Source organism: Hyperoodon ampullatus (genome assembly GCF_949752795.1).
Source record: "Hyperoodon ampullatus genome assembly, chromosome: 6".
Taxonomy (NCBI): domain Eukaryota; kingdom Metazoa; phylum Chordata; class Mammalia; order Artiodactyla; family Ziphiidae; genus Hyperoodon; species Hyperoodon ampullatus.
The window spans coordinates 37064506-37089521 of record NC_136919.1 but is presented as its reverse complement, the minus strand read 5'-3'; the positions used below and the strand labels follow the sequence as shown (position 1 = coordinate 37089521).

Genomic DNA, 25016 nt, shown 5'->3' with positions numbered 1-25016 from the left:
TGGGAGAGATTAGAAATGGGATTAGAAAAGGACATAAAAGGACCTTCAATTTTGCCTTTGAAATCAAGTTTTCCTTGGTGGTCCTTTTATTATTATGCTTAATAATTTATGTATTAAATTATTTTGAAAAAAATTTAGACATTCAGAAAAATTGTAAAATTTCTACAGAGCATTCCTGAATACCCTCTGTCCAGCTTCCCCTAATGTTAATCTTCTGTATAACCAGAATACAATGATCAGAACTAAGAAATTAAATCACTCAATACTATTAAATAAACTACAGACTTTGTGTGGTAGGCAAAATTCTAGAGGTTTTTCCCTCCAACAATATTCCCATTCCCTGGTTTTGTAAACACTAATTGTGGGTACTGCTTGGAAGGGATTTTGCGGATGTAATTAAAGTTCCACATTAGCTGACTTTAGAAAACGGAGATCACCTGACTCAGATAACAGCCCTTAAAAGCAGAAGCTTTCTCTGGCTGATGGCAGAAGTCAGAGAGATTAAAAATATGAGAAGGACTAGCCTCACCAGTGCTGCTTTGAAAATGGAGGGGGCCACCTAAGAAGGAACACAGGTAGCCTCAAGAATCCCTGGCTGACAGCCAGCAAGGAAACAGGGATCTTGGATCTACATTCATGAGGAACTGGATTCTTTTTTTTTTTTTTTTTTTTTTTTGCGGTACACGGGCCTCTTCACTGTTGTGGCCTCTCCTGTTGCAGACCATAGGCTCCGGACGCGCAGGCTCAGCGGCCATGGCTCACGGGCCCAGCCGCTCCACGGCATGTGGGATTTTCCCGGACCGGGGCACGAACCCGCGTCCCCTGCATCGGCAGGCAGACTCTCAACCACTGCGCCACCAGGGAAGCCCTAGGAACTGGATTCTTACAACAACATGAAAGAGCTTGGAAGCTGACTCTTCCCAGACAGTCCAGATAAAAGCCTCAGCTGGCCAATTCCTTAACTTGGGCATTGTGAGACTAAGGAGAGACCCAGTCAAGCCCATGTGGGCTTCTGATCTACAGAACTTTGAGATAACAAATGTGTATTCTTTTAAGCTTCTAAATTTGCACATGGTAATTTGTTACACAACAGCAAATAAATATCATTTGTATTTTATCCATTTATCCACTAATGTCCCTTTTCTGTTGCAGGATCTCATATTGCATTTAGTTGTCAGTGTCTCATTAGTAACCTCCAACCTGTAACATTTCATCAGTCTTTGTCTTTCATGATACTGACAATCTTGAAGAGTGCAACAAACAAAAAATATTTTGTTGAATTTCAAGTTTGTCTAGTGTTTTCTTGGGATTAGATTGAGTTATGTATTTTTGGCCAAAATACCATAGGAGCAATGTAACCTTGTCAGTGCAGTCTATCAGGAGTTCATGTCAACATGTCATATTACTGTTAATTTTAACCTTGATTGCTTAGCTAAGATGGTATCTGCTGAGTTTCTTTACTGCAAAATTACTATTTTTCTCTTTATAACTAATAAATATCTCAGGGGAGATACTTTGAGACTATGCCATCCTATTCTTAAAATTTTGCTCACTAATTTTAGCATCCATTGGTGGATCTTGTCTGCAGCAATTATTCTAACGATGGTTTTCTATTTCCCATATTCTGTCTATGCGTGTTAATTAGAATTCATCTGTAAGGAAGAGCTATCCCTTTTCCTTCACTTATTTGTTTCTTCAACTATTTATTTGTATCAGTATTGGCTCATGGTTATTTTACTTTATGGGTTATACAGTAATATTGTTACTTATTTTCTTGCTCAAACTATTTCTCTTTTGGTCACCGGGAGATCTTTCAGTAGACTCCTGTGCCCTTTTGGCATGTCCCTATCATTTTATAAGTACTTCTTTACTTTTTAGCGCCTCAAGATACTCTAGGCTCATTTAGTATTTTTGCTTCTGCAGCCCTGGAAACAATGACTTCTCTGAGGAGTCCTGGTTCCTTTTACTGGGGAACAGTATTTAGAAACTAAAATGTGGGCATAAGTTAATGACGTGTCATTGTTCGGCCTTCTCAGCAGGTAAAGCTTGGAAATATAAGTATAAATACCTACCCATGCCTACACACACATCTATATTTAATTGTGCTATATTGCATGTTATAGAATAGAACCAGCCCTCTGTGAGGAGGACCTCCTTATCTTAATAAGAGTGGAGGGAAAAGTGCCCAACCAAATGTGGGTACTTAGCAGAATATTCAAAGTATTTTGTGAAAAGGTGTTGAGAGAAGGCATACCTTACTTGCCAGTAGTCTACTGATCTGAACCCTGACATAGTCACTCCCCCTCCACTATACCCACCAAGTAGTTGAAAGGTGAAACGAGAATATAAACCACTGATATCTAGCCCTCTAGCTGAATCAAAAGCAAAAAAAAAAAAAAAAAAAATTCAATAATTCACAGGTAAGTGGAGAGATTTATGATCTCTCAATGACTCACAGTATTCTTTAGTAAATTTAAGATCAGAATAGAACTACCATCACTCAAAAATAAGGCACCCTTCCCCGCCCTACACAGACAAGGAAAAACAATTCTAGCAGAAACCCATGCCAAAAACAACAATCACAAATGAAGTAGAAGAATATAATATGTGAAAACATATGAATTGTACTTTTAAAGAAGAACAAACATGGATAAGAGGAAACCTTTGGGCAAAATACTTCTTTGCCCTATTTAGGTAATTAAACAAGGACTCCATGAAACATGAGATTTTAAAATATAGGTAAGATGTAGGCAAAACATTCTCTGACATAAATTGTAGCAATGTTTTTTGGGGGCTGTCTCCCAAGAAAAAAGAAATAAAAGCAAAAATAAACAAATCAAACTTATAAGCTTTTGCACAGCAAAGGAAACCATAAACAAAACAAAAAGACAACACATAGAATGGAAGAAAGTATTTGAAAACCATGCGACTGGCAAGGGATTAATTTCCAAAATATACAAACAGCTCATACAGCTCAATATCAAAAAAACAGCAACCCAATTAAAAAATGAGCAGAAGACCTAAACTGACATTTCTCTAAAGAAGACATACAGATGGGGCTTCCCTGGTGGCGCAGTGGTTGAGAATCCACCTGCCAATGCAGGGGACGCAGGTTTGGGCCCTGGTCTAGGAGGATCCCACATGCCGTGGAGCAGCTGGGCCCGTGCGCCACAACTGCTGAGCCTGCGCTCTGGAGCCCGTGAGCCACAACTGCTGAGGCCTGCGTGCCTGGGGCCTGTGCTCCGCAGCGGGGGAGGCCACCGCAATGAGAGACCCGCTCACCGCGGCGAGGAGTGGCCCCCGCTCACCGCAATTAGAGAAAGCCTGTGTGCAGCAACGGAGACCCAATGCAGCCAAAAATAAATAAAATAAATAAATTTTTTTAAAAAGTGAATTGTTTAAAAAAAAAAGAAGACATACAGATGGTCAACAGGCACATGAAAAGATGCTCAACTTTGCTATTTACTAGAGAAATGCAAATCAAAACTACAATGAGGTACCACCTCACACCGGTCAGAATGGCCATCATTAAAAAGTCTACAAATAATAAATGCTGGAGAGGGTGTGGAGAAAAGGGAACCCTCCTACACTGTTGGTGGGAATGTAAACTGGTGCAGCCATTATGGAAAACAGTATGGAGTTTCCTCAAAAAATTAAGAATAGAACTACCATATGATCCAGCAATCCCACTCCTGGGCATATATCCAGAGAAAACTCTAATTCAAAAAGATACACACACCCAATGCCAAGACATGGAAGCAACCTAAATGTCCATCAACAGATAAATGGATAAAGAAGATGCAGTATATATACACAATGGAATATTACTCAGCCATAAAAAAAATGAAATAATGCCATTTGCAGCAACATGCATGGACCTAGAGATTATCATACTAAGTGAAGTAAATCAGAAAGAGAAAGACAAATATCATATGATATCACTTATATGTGGAATCTAAAAAAAAATGATACAAATGAACTTTTTTATGAATCAGAAACAAACTCACAGACACAGAAAACAAACCTATGGTTACCAAAGAGGAAAGGAGAAGGGATAAATTAGGAGTTTGGGATTAACAGATACATACTACTATACATAAAACAGGTGAACACAAAGGCCTACTGTATAGCACAGGGAACTATATTCAGTACCTTATAATAACCTGTAATGGAAAAGAATATATATATATTTTATATATATGTATAGAATATATATGTGTGTGTATCTGAATCACTTTGCTGTACACTAGAAACTAACACAACATTGTAAATCAACTATACTTCAATTAAACAAATGTAAATATGGGACTTCCCTGGCAGTCCAGTGTTTAAGACTCCATGCTTCCACTGTAGGGGGATGGGTTCAATCCTGTTCGAGGAACTAAAGATCCCCACATGCCGCATGGCATGACCAAAAAAAAAAATGTATGTATGTAAGACAATAATGAGATGAAAAAAGAAAAAAGCTGGCAGAGCTAGTGAAAGAATAAAGGGAAAAATTAAATTATATAATTTTAAAGCACATTAAAAATAGTAAGGAATCAAACTAATACTATAGAAATCTGAGTTATAGTTGGAAAGAATAGGCTTAAGAAAATCATACAAAATATTAAGGGAAAAAAACACATGACATTAAATAAAAATAAGGAAACGATCAATCAGAGACCAATAAATAACTAGTTAGTAATGCGAAGGAAGTAAATAGAACAAGTATAACACAAATTGAATACAGTAAATAATTTCCAAATCAAAAGAAAGATTGTCTCTGCAAGGTACAACCTGTATCATGTATTCATTTAATAAAATACTGGCTACTATGTGCTAGGCATTGTTCTAGTTGCTAAGAATACATCTGCAAACAAACACACACGAATATCACTGCTTTAACTGATTTTACATTTTAGCGAAGGGAGATGAACGATAAATAAAATGAGTAAGTTATATATGTAAGAGTAAGAAGAAAAATAAAGCAGGAAGGAGGAGAGATAGTAGGGTGAGTATGCATGATTTCCCATTCCAAATAGAGTGGTCAGGAAACGTCTTAGTGGGAAAGTGACATGTGAGGAAGGATAGGAAGGAGCAAAACATGTGGGGAAAAGCATTCCAGGAAGAGGGAACAGAAGGTACAAAGGGCTCTGAGATGGGAACCTGACTGGTCCCAACTAGGAACTACCAATCTGGGGCCGGAGGAAGATGGCGGAAGAGTAAGACGCGGAGATCACCTTCCTCCCCACAGATACATCAGAAATTCATCTACACGTGGAACAACTCCAACAGAACACCTACTGAACGCTGAAAGAAGACCTCAGACCCCCCAAAAGGCAAGAAACTCCCCACATACCTGGGTAGGTCAAAAGAAAAAAAGAATAAACAGAGACAATAGGATATGGACGGGACCTGCACCAGTAGGAACTACCAATCTGATGTTCAAGGAAGAGCTCGAGGCTAGAGAAAAAAATTTGGTAATCATCAGGCTATAGATGATATTTAAAACCCTGAAACTGTATCAAGAGAATAAGTATAGTAAGAGAAGGTCAAAGACTGAGTCTTGAAAGTATCTGAATGCCATGAGTTCAGAACCAGGAAAGAAGATGGGAGTGGCCATAGAAGTACATAACAATGCAGTGTCCTGAGAACCAAGTGAAGAAAGTGTATCAAGGAGGAGGGAATTGTCAACTTCTGCAGATGGTTTGATTTAGATGGGGTCTGAGAATTGCTCATAAGACTGTTTCTAGAAAAATTAATAATGATTCAAAATAAGACATATCCTAAATAATTATCTAAATTTCAAAGATGAAGAAAAACTTTTCCAAGTATCTGCCCAAAGAAATAGCTTATACAGAAGGAAAAAGACTGGCTTCAGTCTTTTCCACCAAAGTTTAATGATGCTGAAGGAGAGAAGGGCTATAGCTATAGAGTTTTCTGGGGAGTGACTCAATAGTTCTTCATCCACTTAAGTTTTACCTTAGATAAGTAATAAAATTTGTAAGGACTCAGGAAACAGATAACCCAAGATCCCGTCTAAAAAAAATCTTGAAAATTTATTCTACTAACTGGAAGATGAATTTAAAAAACACAACACTGTCAGTTATGTCTAAATAAGTGTGATTATTTATAAAATGTAATGTAATGATTATGACTCCATAGAAAATTTACATAATGTGAAAATAATAATCCCCTGGCAAAACTGACTATAAAGAAGGGAGAGGGTTAGTGGAGGGCTATTTTCTTTCATTTCTCAGAGTGGAGTACATTGAATTGAATACATTTTTGCTTCTGAAGTTGATGATTTAAGTATATTATTTAAAATTTAATGATAATCATTACTAGAACTAAAACTAGGTCTTCTAATTTACCAGAGGAAGTTGCCAGAATTCTGATACCAAAACTGTACAGAGAGACCACAAAAAACTCTAAAGTGATCCCATTTATTAATAGATATTAAAACCGTAATAAAAAATATTAGCAAAACAAATGTACCAATGTATTTTTTTAATGTACCTTGACACAGTAGGGCTTATTCTGTGAATGCAAGAATGGCTTGACATGAAGAAATTTATGACAATAATTTGCTGCATTAAATGAAATAAGGAGAAAAGCTACACCATTATCTCACAATCATATACCCCATTACCAAGATAATTTCAAATGCCAAAATTCAACATCTGCTTGATTTTTTAAATTGAATATCTACCTGATGAAATTCTTAGAAAGCTGGAAATGTCACTGAGCCAAACTTGGGTCTGCTGGCCCACATGCAGTAAAGCCAATCTACCGACACTAGGTTGTGGTGAAGGAAAGTGAAGCGTTTATTGCAAGACGCCAAGCAAGGAATTTAGGACAGCTAGTGCTCAAAACACCTGACCTCCCCGATGGGTTTCAGCAAGGCATTTTTAAAGGCAAGGTGAGGGCTGGGGGTGGTCGCAGGGTCTGTGATCAGCTCGTGCACATTCTCTGATTGGTTGATGGTGAGGTAACAGGGCAGTGTCACAGGGGCCAACATTATTAATCCTTATGTGCCAGTAGGTCTGGGGGCTATGCTCATGATCATCAAGTAGTTAATTTCTTCCATTTGATGGTGGTTTTAGCATCTGTAAAATAATTCAGGAAATGTGCATCAGATACTATGGTTTTTTTTTTTTTTTTTGGCTGCTCGGTTTGCGGGATCTCAGCTCCCCAACCAGGGATTGAACCGCGGCCACTGCAGTGAAAGCCCTGAATCCTAACCACTAGGTCACCAGGGAACTCCCCAAACACTATTATCTGGGTACTTCAGAGAGCAGGTAAAGCAGAGGATATGCGGGAGGGGTCTGTCCTGGAAGGCCCCGTAGTGTCCTGCTCGGTTACAGAGACAGAAGAAAAGTTTCCTCTTGGTGCTAGTATACTTTTTTTTTAAATCAATTTTTATCGGAGTATAGTTGCTTTGGTGCTAGTATACTTCTTACATCAATACTTTGTTGGTAATCTCCCTTTTTATTTTATTTTTTAATGTTTAATATTTTTTTGGCCATGCCTTGCTGCATGTGGGATCTTAGTTCCCCAGCCAGGGATCCACACCCCTGCAGTGGAAGCGCAGAGTCTTAACCGCTGGAGTGCCAGGGAAGTCCCTCTCCCTTTTTATTAAAAGGAGAGATAGGCCTCTGTTCCAGAACCTTCAGTAGATAATAGTATCTAGGTAGAATTTAATAACATTTACTGTTTTCACTGTATTTGTTTTTATTTATGACAGCTCTTACGGCAAGTGATCATGGTTTTTCCATTTATGATAGTGATATAAAAGAAAATAATTTTAAAATAAAAATACTGAGGTAAAAAAGTGAAGTGATTTAAAGAAAAATGTTAAGTAAACAAGAGTGAAGATGGTACATGGATAGAGTAAGAATTATGGAACTGGTATTGGAATGACTCAAGTTTGAGAACTGTTTCAGGCAAATGCTTCTTAAATAGGTCTGTGAATACACTCATGGAGGTCTGAGGGTTTTCTGCAACTATGTTTCAATTTGTCACATTTGTGTTTATAACATCTAAAACATCATATAATGATACTCCAGATCAGGTGGATAACTTTCACAACCAAGTACTACCATATGAATTTAGTGCCAATGTTTGTATTTCTATTTGCTTTCCTACCCATTAGAGCCACTTTAATTGTCTTGGGCTAATGAGAAAAGAGCAGAGAGGCTTGATATGTAGATGATGCATTTGATTCAGATAGAGGGCAAATACCATGGCATGCTAAGAAATGAAGGTACATAGAAAGTTACTGATACAACTGAGTCTTTGCCACATTGCCCACTGTCGTGAAGTTATATCCATGCTGGTATCCAGCTAATTTACAAAGGTTTGGCCCTACTAGTAGTTTAAGGACATTAATTTCGAATGGTTGATACCCAATTAGCGCCAGTTACTAAATATTTTGAGCATCTCCCATATCATTGGCCAAAGAACCTTTACTGCAGGAGTCAGCACTATATTCACATTGTGAACAAGGGTTTTTTTTTTTAAGTCAAACGATTCTGTCTCCTGAAATTAATAACTGTTAACTTGGATTTCTATAGCCTCTGGAATTTTTACATTTAATTTTTAAAACTATTTTGTTTACTGTTGGGTAAGAATCTAGTCTAATGTTTCTAAATATTTAACTGCCATTATAATAAAACTAAGTCAATGCTATTTTAGTCAATGCAACTATTTCAATCAATAGTTGGAAAATTATTTTAGGTGAACTACTTAAGTATCTTTTCTTTAAAAGCAGTCCAGAGGTGTAAATTACAAGGTTACATGGATGCATCCTTTAAAAAAAAAAAATTGTAGATTTCAATGTATGTAAATTTTACCTAAAAGAAAATAATTGAGTGGAATGGTGGAGAGTGGGTGATGTTATAGATGAAAAAAGAATGTCAGAATATTGATGTAGAAAGTCCTAGAGTAAGACTATTAGAAAACAAGTGAGAAGAAAGAAAACTTCATAGACACTTAAGTTGCTCATGAGAAAAATGGACGATGAAGCAACAATGTGAAGAGGGGACAAGGCAAAAACTCTGTTATCAGTTCTCAGAAGTAGATGCCTGACAGTAACTGTGGAAAAGTACATTCTGTGGGTTCAGGTTAGGAGAAAAAAAAGTTATTAGAAATATAGTCTGCCTTGGGTTTACCAAGAAACACATGCTTGAAGCTAAGGGGTAGTAGGGTTAGGGGTTGCAAAATAAACAGCTTTTGGTCAAGTAGTGGCTACAGAAGAATCTTAGCCCTTTACATCAAGGACACTTAAAGTTTGGTTCCCATACTATCAGTGGCAACAGCACCAGCTAGAAATGCAAATTACTGGGCCCCACCTCTGAAGCAGAAACAATCTCCAGCTGATTCTGATGCATGTTAAAGTTTGAGAACTACTGCTCTACACTGATAATTTTAAAATTATCAGTGATTGGTAGTTGGGGATCATTAAACAATTCCATTTATTTTTATGTTTAAAATTTTCCACAATAAAAGATTAAAAAACTCAAAAAGAGAATATATTCATATATTACTTATAAAATTAAAAAGTTAAAAATTGAACATAAAAGCCACTTCCCTGGCAGTCCAGTGGTTAAGACTGTGTGCTTCCAATGCAGGGGATGCGGGCTCAATCCCTGGTTGGGGAACTAAGGTCCCACATGCCACATGGCCAAGAGATAAAAATTAAACAAACAAAAAACTAGACTAAAAAAAAAAAACTGAACATAAGGGAATTCCCTGCGGGTCCAATGGTTAGGACTCAGCGTTTTCACTGCCATGGGACTGGGTTTGATCCCTGGTTGGGGAACTAAGCTCCTGCAAGCCACGTGGCATGGCCAAAAAAAAAAAAAAATTGAACTTAAAATCTAAAATTGTGGTAAAGAACCATTGAAAAAACTTTTCCAATCCTCTGTGGGTTAATCCTTTTGTAAAAATACAATAAAAATAACTAAAAATTGAAATAAAAAACAAATACAGAATATTAATCCAATTTTATTATTAGATTCAAGAAAAATATTTCTCTGTCAATTTGCTCTGAAAATTTCTAGACTCTTATTCTCATATTCCATTCTTACCTTGTTAGGGACTAGTTAACAATTTATAAACCAGCACCTTTTCACAGTCCTCACCAAACAAATGATTCTTGAATTATGTTCTCAAGGAATTCTGATGCTTTGTAAGCACATAACAGTAATATGAAATAATAATTATTAATAAGTATAAACTTACTGAGCACTTACCATGTGCTAAACACTGTTTTAAGTGTTTTCCATGAATTGATCTGTTTAAACCTTCCCTAAAAGATATTAGAAAAGTACTATTATTATTCCCTCTTCAGGAAGCTGAAGCACAGAGAAGTTGGGTAATTTGTCCCAGTTCACACTTTTAGTAAGTGCTGGTTTATAAACTTTTTTTGTTTTTAAAGTTTTGTTTAAAAAAATTCTGACAAATCAGGAAATGGGGGTTTGGGAGTGGTGGTGATGCAAAAGAGGAAAGCCTTGGGATGGGGACAGGGTATTCTCAGGGGTAGGTGGCAGCAGTGTCTACTTCACCCCCAACCTGTGTGTCCTCTAAAGGGTCTATCCAATGTAGGAGGAGATGTCTATCTCATCAGAGTTCATTAATATTGACCTCAAAGTGATCCTGCCCATCACTGAGGATCTTGGCATCCTTCTCACCTGACACAAGTGTGATGCCAAGCCCTTGGTGCCAAAATGGCCTGATCTGGCCACATAATGTAGGTAGGTGTCAGAATCCTCAGGAATTGTCATTAAAGGCAATGTTCACCTGCTCAGTGTCCATGCGTCAGCCGAACAGGTTGGTAGCCACAAGAATTCATCATTGAGAATCTTTAAACTGTTGATACTGGGAAAGCCTCTCCTCCCAGGGGTGGCAATGGCTAGGATGGGACGTTCTGCTCCACTATGAGCTTGGCCAGGGCAATGCAATGCTGCACAGACTTCACAAAGATTTAAGATTCTAAACTAGCTAGTCTGGCTCTAGACCACTCTTTTACCATACAGTACTATTCATTTCAGAGGTGTTCCTTAACCTAACTCAAACAGTGCCCCTTTCTAGTTCTTTGTTGTAGTGAATAGAATTTCCTCTCTTTTTGTGAGCATGGGCGGGAGGGTCCTCAGTTTGAAATCAGGCAGGATCAAATATACTTAAGCATCTCTGAAGAGGTATGTTGTCCTCTATTTCTAAGAGATCTACTTCCAAGCAGGGCCTAGGAAACTCCTAGGTGAGAACACACCCTCAGGGTACAGAGTAGAGTGTACCAGTCTTAAGGACAAAAGGTCAGTGCTTAAGGGGAATGATGATTCTCAAAAGAGGGTAGTGATTATTACTCAGATTGTTCTCCGGCCTTGTCCCAGACTCATGCCTAAATCTTAAAGGATTTTCTGAGAATGAAAATGGAAAGGGCTGTTTTATTAAGAACTGAGAGTCGCTGGGACCTCAATGATACAGTATGGCAAAAAGAAAAATTACTCTTGAAAATCCACTGCTCAATGTCCATGCCTCAGCTGAGCAACTGGGCTGGCAACTGCTACTATAGGACAGTGACGAGAGACAGCATCTTCAGTGCAAATGGTGGAGTGCCCTGAACCAAGCACTGGTCATGCTAGCAGCTTTACATGGAAATGATTACATCAGGGCCAGGAACAGGCTGAGGAAAACGGACATAACTCATGGTGGCAGAGAGGTCAGTGAGTATGCAGGAAACACTTTCAACTCTACTCCTCAAACAGTTGGGAAGGACTCTGAAGGAAGGCTCATCATACAACAGACTGAGAAGACTCAGTGTGTGTCAGCTATTATAACCTAGTTTGCCTACTAAGTTGATAGAGCCTGAAAAATATGAATTATACACCTACACATTTTTCTTAAGCCTTTGAAGTTATTGCTTAACTACTGAACAAATAACATGTATTAAGGGAACACTTTGCAATATTTCTTTTTTTATTGTTTTATTTTGAAATAATTATAGATTCACAATAAGTTTTAAAAGAAGTACAAAGAGGTCCCATGTACTCTTCACCCAGTTTCCCCCAATGGTAACGTCTTAGTAACTGTAACAAAACCAGGAAATTGACACTGGTACAATCCACAAATCTTACTCAGATTTTGCTAGTTTTATAAGCACTTGTGTCTAAAGGTCTGTGCAATTTTATCATGTGTAGATTTGTATAACCCACCCCACAATCAAGCTATAGACCTACTCCATCACCACAAACATACCCCTTGCTACTCCCTTATAGTCACACTCATCTCCTTCTCGCTCCATATCCAAACCCCCCGCCCCCCATTTCCTAACACCTGGCAACCACTAATCTGTTTTCCATCTCTGTCATTTTGTCATTTTGAGACTGTCATATAAATGCAATCATATGGTTTGTAGCCTTTTGAGTTTAGCTTTTTTCACTCAGTATAATTTCATGTTTGAGTCTTAGCATATATATGTTAACAATTATGATTTTATATTTATCAGGGGATAAAATGATATTAAAATGTCCACCTCCCAGATTCATCAAATGGCTGGTCTTATTTTTGACTTACATTGGCATCTCTGTATTATTTTTCTGTCTTAAGAAGTCTTACCTATAAACATGAATAGGGTAATAATGCTGGTTAAATGTTAACTACCACTGCATATTGCAATGCCTTAAGGGAAATGTTTAAAGGTTACATTTTTGTCCAAACATAATAATGGAGGGGGCAGGGGTGTCTCTTATCAGATGAAGGTGTTTCAGGGGAATTTCTTAGAATAAAAAAAAAAAAAAGAAAAAATATTAGAATAAAAACACAGGAAGGTTAAATGCTAGAAATTTTATAAACTAAATTATTGTAACTGTCTTACTTTTCAAAAGTATAGAGCAATTAGCAATTAGCAAATAAAGAATGTGTTATCCTCTTTACCATCAAGAAGCCAGTATACAGAACATAAAGCTCTCATGCAAAGCCAGGTCATGTGGGTGACATCTGATCATTCCAGAAACTCAGAAACTTCTGCTGACATTATAGAAGGCCACGGTTTTCCAATGCCATATGGATTATGGGGATAGCTAGGGTTCTAAAAGTGTCGTAGCATAACTAAATTCCATACTATCTACTGTTTTTGAATCAGAGAAACTCACAAACCTGTGGAGCTGAATCCATCACAAGTCTTTTAAACTTATGACCAAGAGGCAGGGGAAAGGGCAAGGTTTCACCTTGTTTTCTGTCCTGAGTAGTTTTCTGATTATCTAGGCTTCTGTTGTAAAACTGGTTGTTAAGTGTTTAGGAAATGCCATACAGTTCTATTCATCTTAGTCAGGTATACTTTACACTGGAGACTTTTCAGAGTTATTGTTAGTAACATGGACAGTGAGTTTGAGATAGACTTCACGTTTATTTTTTAATATTGAAATTTATTAGTTATCTTAAGGCATTGGCTAAGAGAAATAGAACTTTTAAAAAAAAATAAAGAGTAAATTGGTTCAGCTTTTTGGGAATCATTTTGGCAATATTTATGAAATCTGAAAATGCTTATGCCCTTTGTTCTGCAATTCTGCTTCTAGCAATCTATTCCTCAGATATAATTATATGTGTGCAAAGATGTTCATACATACATGATGTTCTCTGCAATACTGTTAATTATTTTGAGTAATTAGAAACTGTAAATTTCCACTATTTTGGAAAAGGTTAAATAAAATTATGGCACATGAAATTATGAAATACTATGCAGTATTAAAAAGAATTAAGTAAATGAAAAGTACTGCCATGAAAAAAAAATCTCCAGGATTTTTACGTGAGAAAAGCAAAAACCAGTGAGGGTCTTGGAAGGATGCACACACAATTGTTACACTGGTTATCGTGGGCAGTGGGTGGCTTGTGAAGAAAAATAATTATAACTTTTTAATATTGTTTGAATTTTCCAAATGAGCATGTATGCATATTATTACTTGTGTAGCTAAAAAAAAAAAAAATTAAGGAAATTTCATCAACAGAATATATCCCTAAAACAACAATGGCAAGACCGCATCAGCTATTTATCTTGCTGATATTTTTAATATCCATCTAGCAATGTAAGTTGGCAATGTTTACAACTGCAATTAGTATTTAGATTTAACATACAAAACAAAATATATTTGACCTTTTGGAAAGTGGGATTTAGGTTAGATACAGTATTTTAAAAATGATCTCTCTGAATAAGATACCTGAGCTGTTTGAAAACTGTTTTGTCAATAAATAAATAATAAATAAACTAAGGGAGGAATCCATGCAACCGCAAAGGCTGGGACCTGATTTTCTTGGATAGCCCTGCAGTGCTTGGCACAGAGTAAGTAATAAATATTAAGTTAATGATGGATGAATCGACAGTTTAAATCTTTTAGGTAGCACCCACTTTTAAAAAGAGGGATAGTAGCAAGGATAGATGATTGAGCTTCTTGTTACTGGCTTTTCAAATGAGGATGAGAGGGAGCGGCCCCCTCTTTCTACTCAGGAGGTTAAGAATTTGGTGGAGGACAGCGTTTAGTGGCTCCCGTTTTGGCGATCTCTGAATTGAAAAAGCATTCAATTTCGGAACCAAACAGAATATAAAAGGGAAAAAAAGCGAGTTGCCACTAGTTATATGCTTCTAATTTTGCTCAGACTATGAGGAAAGGGCTTTAGCGGGTGTGAAACTGTAGGCAAATCATTCTATTCATGCCTAAATTTTCATCTGAAAAACGAGAATAATCACTCCCTCATAGGTTTTTGTTGTTGTTTTACAGGGAGAATGTGGAAACTTTTATAAAATGCTAGCAATACAGTGGTCATTCCATATTGTGCGATGAATGTTTCCCACAAATTCGATCCCACACAGTCGAGGTCGAAAAGCCCTCAGAGACTAAAACTGTATAAAAACGCAAATATTCTCAAGTTCGGGGCAGTCTCTTTCCCCTCTTTCATCTTCATCCCAACCACACCTATCGAGGGTCACCGGGCGGGTGACTGGCGCTTCCTGGGGCTGCACGGCCTGGGGCTCCGAAGACCACAGCCCGCGCCGGGCCTCCCTGCTCCGGGCCGAGCCACCAACAGCCTTGCCCACCCGGGGCAATTCCGCGGCGGTTCTGGGGCCCTCGCAGGACACTCCTACCTACTCTCCGGAGTCGGGTCCCCAACGCTTTTCCCGCCGGTAGAGGGAGGTGTCCAAGCTAGGCCGCCCCGGGCGCAGAAGCCGGAAGGCCGGCGGAGCCCGCGGGAGCGCGGGCGGGGCGGTGAAGCGGGAAGCACAAGGCGCGCGCTCCCGTGAACGCAGGAGGGGGGTGGGGGCGGGGCGCGCGCGCCGGGGCGGAGCACCCGGAGGCGGAGCCTCAGGGCGGCCGCAGGAAGAGGGCGCCCTGGAGCCGAGCCGGAGGGCGGCTGTGGGCGGGGCGCAGGGAGGGCGTCAACGCTGAGGGGCGGGGTGAGGCGAGGCGGGGACGCGCTCGGGGGGGTGGGGAAGGCGGGGGCACGGCGGTGGCGGGAGCGTCCCTGGTCTCCGCCCCTGCTTTCCACTCTCTCCACCTTCGACCGGCCGGAGCTCCAGCGAAGCGCAGCTTGCCGGTACCCGGAGCCGCCCTGCTGCCGCTGCCTCCTCCCTCCGTTCGCGGTGGGCCCGTCAGTCTCCGCACTGTGCTCTCCTCCGTGTGGGCCATGGATGGGTAAGTGCTCGGCGGCCACCGGGCTGCGCTTGCCCGCTTCTTCTCGGCTCTCGGCCGGACGCGCCGGAGCGGGGGAGCCGGGTGCGGCGCCGGCGGCCCAAGGAGCGGCCCGGGCCGAGCCCGACGGCGGGGCTTCCGGGCGCCTCCTCGGAGAGTCCCGAGTCCCGGAGGGGCGGTCCGCCGCAGCCTCTCCTTCCCCCTCGCGGCGCCCCGTAATGTCCGCCTCTTCACACCCCTCGCCCTAGGAAGCGGAGGAAAGCCCGGTGCAGCCCGCGGGTGCCGAGGTCCGCCCTCTGCCCGAGCGTCCGGGGAGCCCGGCCCGGCCTCCAGACACTTCCTCTCAGAAAATGGTGCGCGGCGCTGGGGGAGGCGGAGGCGGCGCTCGGGGCGGGCGTTCTCCCGCTCGGAGAGTTGCTGTTTACCGGGGAGGTGGGGCGGGCGCTGGAGCTTCCTCTGGCGGGGAGGCGAGTGGCCGCGGAGTGGCGGACGGCGAGGGCACGCGCAGGTACACGTCTGGACGGCGACCTGGTCCCGGGACCGGGGTCCCACGCGGTCTCCGGGCTTGTGCTGGGAGCTCTGTTAAAGATTACCGTACACCGGGCGTCTGGACTCGGTGACCAGGGACGCGTGCCCCTACCAACCCCCCGCCCCCAAGAAACTTGTGAATTCCCTGCGATGTATGCAAAATATTGCATAAGTGCGATTTTCGGGGAGCTTTGAAACGCTTTAAAAGTGAATGAGGTCTGTGGCCGAAATAAAGATTTAGGATCACCGATATAAATATTTCTCTGAGGACCCAGGATTATGGGGTGGGATCAGACAGATATTTGAATGATTAAGAAAACAACTAGATTAGGATCTTGGTGAATTAGTTGAAGGTCGTAGCCTATGTGCATCAAGATCCAAAAAAAAAAAAAAAAAATCTCTATTAGAGCCTACAAATCCACTTGTTTATTTTCATTATGCACTTGAGATTTTGTTTGGCCTTTTACTTGATTTTGATGACAAGATTTCTGTAGACCTTTTGGTTGTGGAGTATACGGAACTTTCTTGAACAGTAAAGCCTCGTACATGTTACCATATAGTTGATTGTAATTGTGCTGTGTAAAGACGATGGAATCTTCGAACAATTTTTGCCTTCATTAGATTTCGTTTATCCTAGTTTTATAATAAGTCTATATGATAATATATGGGATTAACCCATTTGAATGTACATTGCACACTGTTACAGACGTTAGACAAAGTGCAATTTTAGATTTCATTTGTGGTGGTGATGTTCTCCAAAGTATTTTTAAAATTTAATTGAACCTATTTTTATTGTTTAATTGAAGCTTCTCTGAGAGCATCGTTGAAAACTCATTTCACACCACCTTTTTAAATTACACTTTATATGTGTGTAGAATTTTGCTGTCTTAATTATTTGTATAATTATGCCAATATTTCAGTTGAGAAAGGCTGTGGAAGTAGTATTTCACTGTGTGTAGTGAATTGTCTTGACTAGTGGTTTGACTTGAGATATGGAAGCAGACTAGCTTTTTGTATTGGAAAATTTATAGTGATAAGAAAGAGGACTCTTGGCTTATGCATCTTGGCTGTTAAACTCTTGGGCAACTGTGAAGTGCAGACTTACTCTTTCAGATAGTGTTTAAGAAGTTAACTTTCTCTTCACCCTAAATGTGGTTTGAAAGCTAAGAATGAGTTTATTGGTTTAAATATGTGGGGCAGTAAGACATACTGGAAGGTAAGTTCATTTGGGAGTTCAAGTAGCAGCATTATTTACTCTTTGCATCGGGACCAATACCGTAGTACATATTATACAATCTAATTTTTTATGCACAAATGTCAGTTATCACATTTAAATTTCAAACAAAATCTAAGTTTCAAAAGAAAAAATTTTAACTCTACATGGTTATTGTTTAAAACAATTAAATTTGCATCATTAAACAAACATAAACTTGTTTACTTTTATTAAGTAATGATGGCAGGTTATTAACAATATATAGAATTTTATTATAGCTTTCTTTTAGGAGATATGGAGACAAACTTAATTGAAGACAGTTTTTTGGGGGGTTGGAAGAGATGGATTTTTGCTTGGCAGAACTATGTGGGTTTTTCACATCTTGGTGTTACGGGATATGGTTTTGAACACAGTGAGTTTATGCTTTTAGGAGGCTACTTAAATTTCTATATTCTTCCATAGCCTGAAAAAAGTCCTTTTTCATTATTCTGGATAGTTAAAAAAACAAACCACCAGTCAACATATCTTTCTAGTTCCACCTCAAATCCCAACTGTCATGTGTGTGTGTGTGTGTGTTCGTGTTCGTGTTCATTTCCTCCTGATACTTAAACACAGTTTTGATGTGGTAGAATTTTTTTTAAAACAAATCTTTGAAAATTTGATGTCTGAAGTTTGATGTTTGTGTTTTTAATTCTGAGAGACTGTCTTAGCTATATTTTGGTGAGCCCTTTGGGTGGTAGATGCAAATTTGCAAGTTACTGTCTATTTCTGTAAAATCCACTCACTGGTTTTGTTTCATTTAAAACTTTAAATACGATAGTTCATACCAGTGATTTAAAAGAGTGAACTTTGGTGATTTAAAGTTTTGGTTTGGATTTGTTAAATAGAGGTAAATGGATAAACATGTACTCATTTTACTGAAGCACAACTACATTTTTCTAAATACCAAAAGAGAATTTGATTTATTATTTGTTTCTTACATTGCTATTAAAGCTTTGCTTTTACACTCTGTTGTTGCTAGACTGTCCCATCACTTTTCTTTGTATTAACATTTCACAACTCATCACATTCTTATTTTTATTATTTGTTATTATAATGCTTTTTCTTTTTTTCTTTATCTTATTATCTCTGTCTTTTTAAAACTTGTTCTCTAACTTTGTTTTCCATTTTCTCTTTTTACTTTTTCCATACAGTGTTGTTACAGATCTTATAGCAGTCGGTTTAAAGGTAGGAATCTTTTAATATCCTTTCATAAGCATTTTTAAATCTTAGTTTTGGCATTTTTTTTCCAATGGTGAAATCATCTCACCTGTTCATAAAATTATCTGTTTTATTGTATGATGATAATTTCATTTTTATTTAGCTCCAACATAAGTAGACCTGTAGCTAATTTTGGATTTTATGTGTTTATAAAGAGTGGTTACAATATTATCTTGTTTATATAAAATGTGAACAAAAAGTTTAGCCCCAAATTTCGCTTGAACTATCAGGGTATTTATTTGCTTTTGTTGTTTTAGCAGTTACATGTAACCTAGGCTCTGGTTTATTTTCCTGCCATGTCCTTTCTTTTATCTTGTCTTGGATGCATTTATGAGTAATAAAATAATAATAGCAGCTAAAGTTTCTTCAATTCCTATTATATGCAAGATGCTTTACATATATTTCACTAATAATTGAAACAGTTCTTCAAGGTAGGTGTTAATATTCCCATTTTAGAGATGAAAAAATAGGTTCAGAAAGTTTGTGTTCAAGGTGTGGTGCACCAGAGTTCAAACCCATGTCTTTCTGGTTCAAACCTGACCTTTTTTTTCATTGTACCTCGCTGCCAGCAATGAGGGGAGGGTACTGTCTAAAAGGTGAACAGCGGGAGAGCTGGATAATTAATATTTTACAGTAATGATTCTTCTAAGTTATAAGTCATTTCAGTTTTATCAAAGTCTTATTTATTGGATTCTAAAATACAAATCGAGTTCATCAATATGAGGCTTTTAAAATATAAATGGAAGTTTTAAGATTTCTTTTAGCAATTTGGTATTTGGTGCAGCTGAGTTGAGAATCTAGTTCTAGAGACCACTTACAGTTCATATTACTGTAGAAAATGGAAATAATTCATGTGTATATTATATGTATTTTATGTAAAGTTGTTTTGCTGCTTTCTGTCCATCATCTCTAGCTAACAATTTCAACACTTCTGCATTTGGTTTTATTGGATCTGATGGTGGTACTCATATTCCTAAAACATCTTAAAATATAAACGTAAAGATAGCAGAGTTTTAGACTAACAATAGGATGTTCAAGATTAGCATAATTGGGGACTACTGCTTATACTGTCTTTTGAAGTTGGATGGAGTTAGCTTGCTTTGGCAAACTTCGAACATATTTTATGAGTTGAAAATAAATGGAGAAACCTCTTGGTGGGATATACTTTTTTTTTTTTGGTAGATACTTATGTCAATTTCTCATTTGGGAATGATACTCATAGATTAGAAACCGCAGGCTTATGTCTTGGATCCCTTTTGGTTTCTCCGTAGGGGCCTGTGAGGGAAGGGATATTTAAAGTGAGAGTTGTTTTGGTCTTACCAGAAATGTAATTTGTGATTCTAGAGTTTATCTGGGAAAAATGAATACATGAAACATTTTAAAAACTTACATTTGGGAGTTGAGGAGTTATGCTTGAAGGACTGTCATGCCTCTTTTATTTTGGGGAAAAAATATATCTTGATGATAGATAAGAGAAAAATTTAAATGTAAGGCTCAGGAACTAGATTTGAATACGCAATTAGGATCTCTGACTACCTGTGTTGCAGCAAGCACTTTGGAAACAAAGATCAGATCCTACTCTAAAGAAAGGATAAGCTGATTAGTTGATTCACTTGGCAATACTGGAAATGTCTGTAAAATTACTCATTATATGAAGAAAATTCTCATAAGATTGTTCTGCTTCTTTCTTGGATCCCATCCAAGGAAGTTTAGTTACCAAGTAATGGGCCAATAAGGCTCATATTTCCTCTAGATTGTATAAACCAAAATTAGCAAATTTAAATAAGTTCTTCAAGAATGTCACTTATTTTCTTTTATTTGCTGTCTGAATATAATGACACAAGAAATAGTTTTAGCCAGTGAAAGAGTGGATTTCAGGTTATGCTCCATTAGTTGCTTTCCCGATGCAGAAAGTAATATGGATTTTATTTTAGAGAATTGAAAATACTCTTAAATATGAAGTCCATTACCTTAGTGAAAGAAAACTGAATTGTTTTTTAGAGATTAAGTGACTCACTAGAATGTGTCATGAGGGCAGGAATTTTTGATATTTCCTTCACTACTGTGTTTCCAGTGTCTGGCACGTAGGCTCTCAGAAATGCTTGCTTAATGAATGGATGCCAAATTCTCACACAGTCAATTAGGTGGCAAACTTATACTGGAGCCCAAGCCTTCTGATTTTGCTAGTGTTTCTTCTAATAGGTATATACCATGGTGAGAGAGAATTAAATTCTTTTTTTAGATTAGAATTTTCTTGAAGATGGATAAACATTTTTAGGCAGCTTAGGGCTGTGCTGTATTTGAGATTTATTTAGACCTAGTTGTATACCCTGGATGTTCTTCGCAGGGTATCTTTGCAGGGTTTGAACCTGCAGGTTCTTTGCAGGGTTTTTGAGCCTTGCCTAAATTAGGCAAAAAATTAGCTTTTAGCTTTTGGTACTTCTCATAAAATATTTCTTTTATTTCCATATGTTATTTTGTATTCTGAAATGCTTTTAAAAACAGCAAGAAGTAATTGCTGTTCTTAATTTTCAATTCTTTTAAATAAAGAATGAACCAGGTGATGATGATTGATGCTGGGCATGTTTCAAGAACTTTATTATACCAGATAAATCAAAGCAACAGCATTGTGGGTAACATAGCTTTTTGTGTGTGTAACTAAGTGTATTTTAAATTTCTAGTTCATACTTTAATTATTACTAGCTAGTGTATCTTAAACTCATATTTCTCACATTCCTGGATAATTTTTCAGCATACTATAGTGGCCATTAAATGATTTTTTTTTTACATCTTTATTGGAGTATAATTGCTTTACAATGGTGTGCTAGTTTCTGCTTTATAACAAAGTGAATCAGTTATACCATTAAATGATTTTTTAAAATGATGATCTTCCATATTAAATATATTTTAGGGATCTTCTAGTTTATCTTTCTATTTTAAATGATTAGATGAGTATAGAAAAACCTACAAATTTAGGAAGGACTATAATTGGCTTCTAATAATTATCATGCCTGTCGCTATATAGGAAAAAACACTACAGTGTATTTAAATTAATTTTGAAGATTGATTTTTCTATTGCTCCACCAGGCGTTAGCAGATTACAGCCTGTGGACCAAATCCAGCTTGCCACCTGTTTTTGTAAATAGTTTTAGTGAAACACAGCCATGCTCATTTGTTTCCATATTGTCTGGATACTTTAACGATACAATGACAGAAGGGTTATAACAGGGACCATATGACCACAAATTCTAAAATATTTACTTTCTGACCCTTTGCAGGAAAAATGCACCTACTGCTTGCTGTGTGTGAACTACAGAAAAGGCCTTTGCCAGAAATCTTTTTTTTTTTTTTAACTGAGCAGTAACTTACATAGAGTGAAATGCACAGGTCTTAAGGGTACAGTGCAATAAATTTTGACAAATGTATCCCCCTGTTTCCTGTTGCCCTTTTCTAGACCCAGTCTAGGCAACTCTTTTGATTTCTGTCGCCACAGATTAATTTTGCGTGTGTTTGATTTTCATATAAATGAAATAAATATTAATACTCCATATACATAGCATAAGCTCTTTGATGCCTGGCTTTTACTCAGCAAAATGGATTTTTAGATTTATCTATGTTCTATGTATCAGTAGTTCTTTCTTATTTATTAACGAGAGTATTCCATTGTGTGACTATATCACAGTATTTAAAAATCCATTCTCATGTTGGTGGGCATTTGGGTTCTTTTCAGATTTGAGCTATTATGAATAAAGTGACTGTAAACATTTGTGTATGTCTCTGGGTAAATGTGTGTTTCATTGTACACTATGCTTAGGAGGAAAATTGGATATGTGTATGTTTAACTTGGTTATTTTTTTAAATGTACCACTTTACACTTGGAGCCGCTTTGTATTCGAGTTCAGGTTGCCCCACATCCTTGCCAACACTTTACTGTCAGGAATTCTAGTGAGTATAACTAGAATGCCTAGTAGCATCTCATTATAGTTTTAATTTCTATTGACCTGATGACTGGTGGTGGTGTGTACCGTTTCATGTGCTTATTAGCCATTCACTTACCTTCTTTTATGAATGTTAACTTTTTTGCCTATTCTTTTTTTTTTTTTTTTTTTTTGCGGTATGTGGGCCTCGCGCTGTTGTGGCCTCTCCCGTTGCGGAGCACAGGCTCTGGACGCGCAGGCTCAACGGCCATGGCTCACGGGCCCAGCCACTCCGCGGCATGTGGGATCTTCCCGGACCGGGGCACGAACCCGTGTCCCCTGCATCGGCAGGCGGGCTCTCAACCACTGCGCCACCAGGGAAGCCCTGCCTATTCTTTTAAAGTGGGTTTCTTGTAGACAACATATCGTTAGGTTTTTTGTTGTTTTTTTTTTTAAATCCCCTCTGAGCAATCTGTCTTTTAATTGGTATATGTAGGCCATTACCATTCACATTTCAAGGGATGATTAATTTAGTTAAATTAATAAGTGCCTTGTTCATAACTGTTTGTGTTCATTGGCTTGTTCTTTGTTTTTATTTTCTCCCTCTCGGTTTTTTTTTTTTTTTTTTGCCTTCTCTGGTTTTAATTGAGCATTTTATATGATTCCATTTATTTCCTCTGTTAGCATCTTATACCTCTTTAAAAACTTTTTTTAATGGTTGCAGTATACATTTACAGCTCATTTTAAGTCCACCTTCAAATAATGCTATGCTGCTTCATGTATAGTGCAGGTACCTTAAACAGAGCATTTCCAGTTTCTCCTTCCTGTCCCTTAGGACACTTATCCTTCATTTTACTTAACCATATGCAGTAATCACACAATACATTGTTACTGTTATTACTTTAAATAAACAGACTTTTTAGATCAATTAAGAATAAGAAGTATAAAATACCTTCATTTATTCCTTCTCCAACAGTCTTCCTTTCCTTATGTAGATCTGAGTTCTGATCTACATAATTTTTCTTCTCCCCAAAGACCTTCTTTTAACATTTTTCGTAGGGCAGGTCTACTGATAATACATTTCCTTGGTTTTTGTCTGAAGAAGTCTTTATTTCTCCTTTACTTTTGAAGGATGCTTTTCATATAGAATTCTAGGTTGGTGGGTTTTTTTTTTTCTCCATTAACTCTTTAGATATTCCACTCTACTTTCTTCCTGCTTCCATGGTTTCTGATGAGAAAGAAACCTCTGTAATTCTCATCCTTAGTCCTCTGTAGGTAAGGAGTTGTTTTTTTCTCAAGATTTTCTCTTTGTTTTTGGTTTTCCGCAGTTTGAATGATCTGCTGAAGTGCATATTTTTTGGTATTATCCTACTTGGTGTTCTCTGAGATCCTGGGTTTGTGGTTTGGTCTCTATCATTGATTATGGAAAGCTCTTGGTCATTCATTACTTTGAAATTTTTTTTCTGCTTCACTCTCTCTTTTTCTCTTTCTTTTTTTTTTCCAATTCTTTTTCTCTTTGCATTTCTGTTTGGGAAGTTCCTGTTGAAATGTCTTCAAGCTCATAATTCTTTCTTCAGCCACGTCCAGTCTGTTGATGAGAGTTTGTATAAGATTGGTAGTATTTTTTCCTTAAATGTTTGATAGAATTCATCAGTGTAGCTATTTGTGGGTGCATTTTCTTTGCAGGAAGGTTTTTAATTATGAATTCAGTTTTAAAAAATAGATATTGTGCTGTTCAGATTTTTTTCTTTCATTGCAGCACACAAAATTTGGTGTGCTGGGTTTTAATTTTCAGTCAGTTCAAAGTATTTTCTACTCTTAGTGTGATTTCTCTTTTTACCTATGATTATTTTTTTTAAGATTTTATTTTATTTTATTTTATTATTTTTTTTGTCAGTTCATTGGTTTGTTTATTTATTTTTGGCTGTGTTGGGTCTTCGTTTCTGTGCGAGGGCTTTCTCCAGTTGTGGTAAGCGGGGGCCACTCTTCATCGCAGTGCACAGGCCTGTCACTATTGTGGCCTCTCGTTGCAGAGCACAGGCTCCAGACATACAGGCTCAGTAGTTGTGGCTCACGGGCCTAGTTGCTCCGTGGCATGTGGGATCTTCCCAGACCAGGGCTCGAACCCGTGTCCCCTGCATCGGCAGGCAGTTTCTCAACCACTGTGCCACCAGGGAAGCTCTACCTATGATTATTTATAAGCGTGATTTAATTTCTAAATATTTGGGGGTTTTCAAAGCCAGATCTTGGGATTTCTTTCTATTTTTAATTATTTTTATTTTTATTTATTTTTTTTTTGAAATTTATTTAATTAATTAATTTATTTATGGCTGCGTTGGGTCTTCGTTGCTATGCTAGTTGCAGTTAGTGGGGGCTACTCTTCGTCCTGGTGCGCAGGCTTCTCATTGCAGTGGCTTCTCGTTGCAGAGCACG

At 38.1% G+C, this 25016-nt stretch overlaps 1 long non-coding RNA gene across 1 annotated transcript; it reads left to right on the top strand.

Annotated features, from left to right (window-relative positions):
* Positions 1–15617: 15617 nt before the first annotated feature.
* Positions 15618–22027, top strand: LOC307054965. Its single transcript, XR_013810958.1, has 3 exons — positions 15618–15668; positions 18600–18633; positions 21945–22027. It is a non-coding gene; the product is annotated as an uncharacterized lncRNA (long non-coding RNA).
* The last annotated feature ends 2989 nt before the right edge of the window (positions 22028–25016 follow it).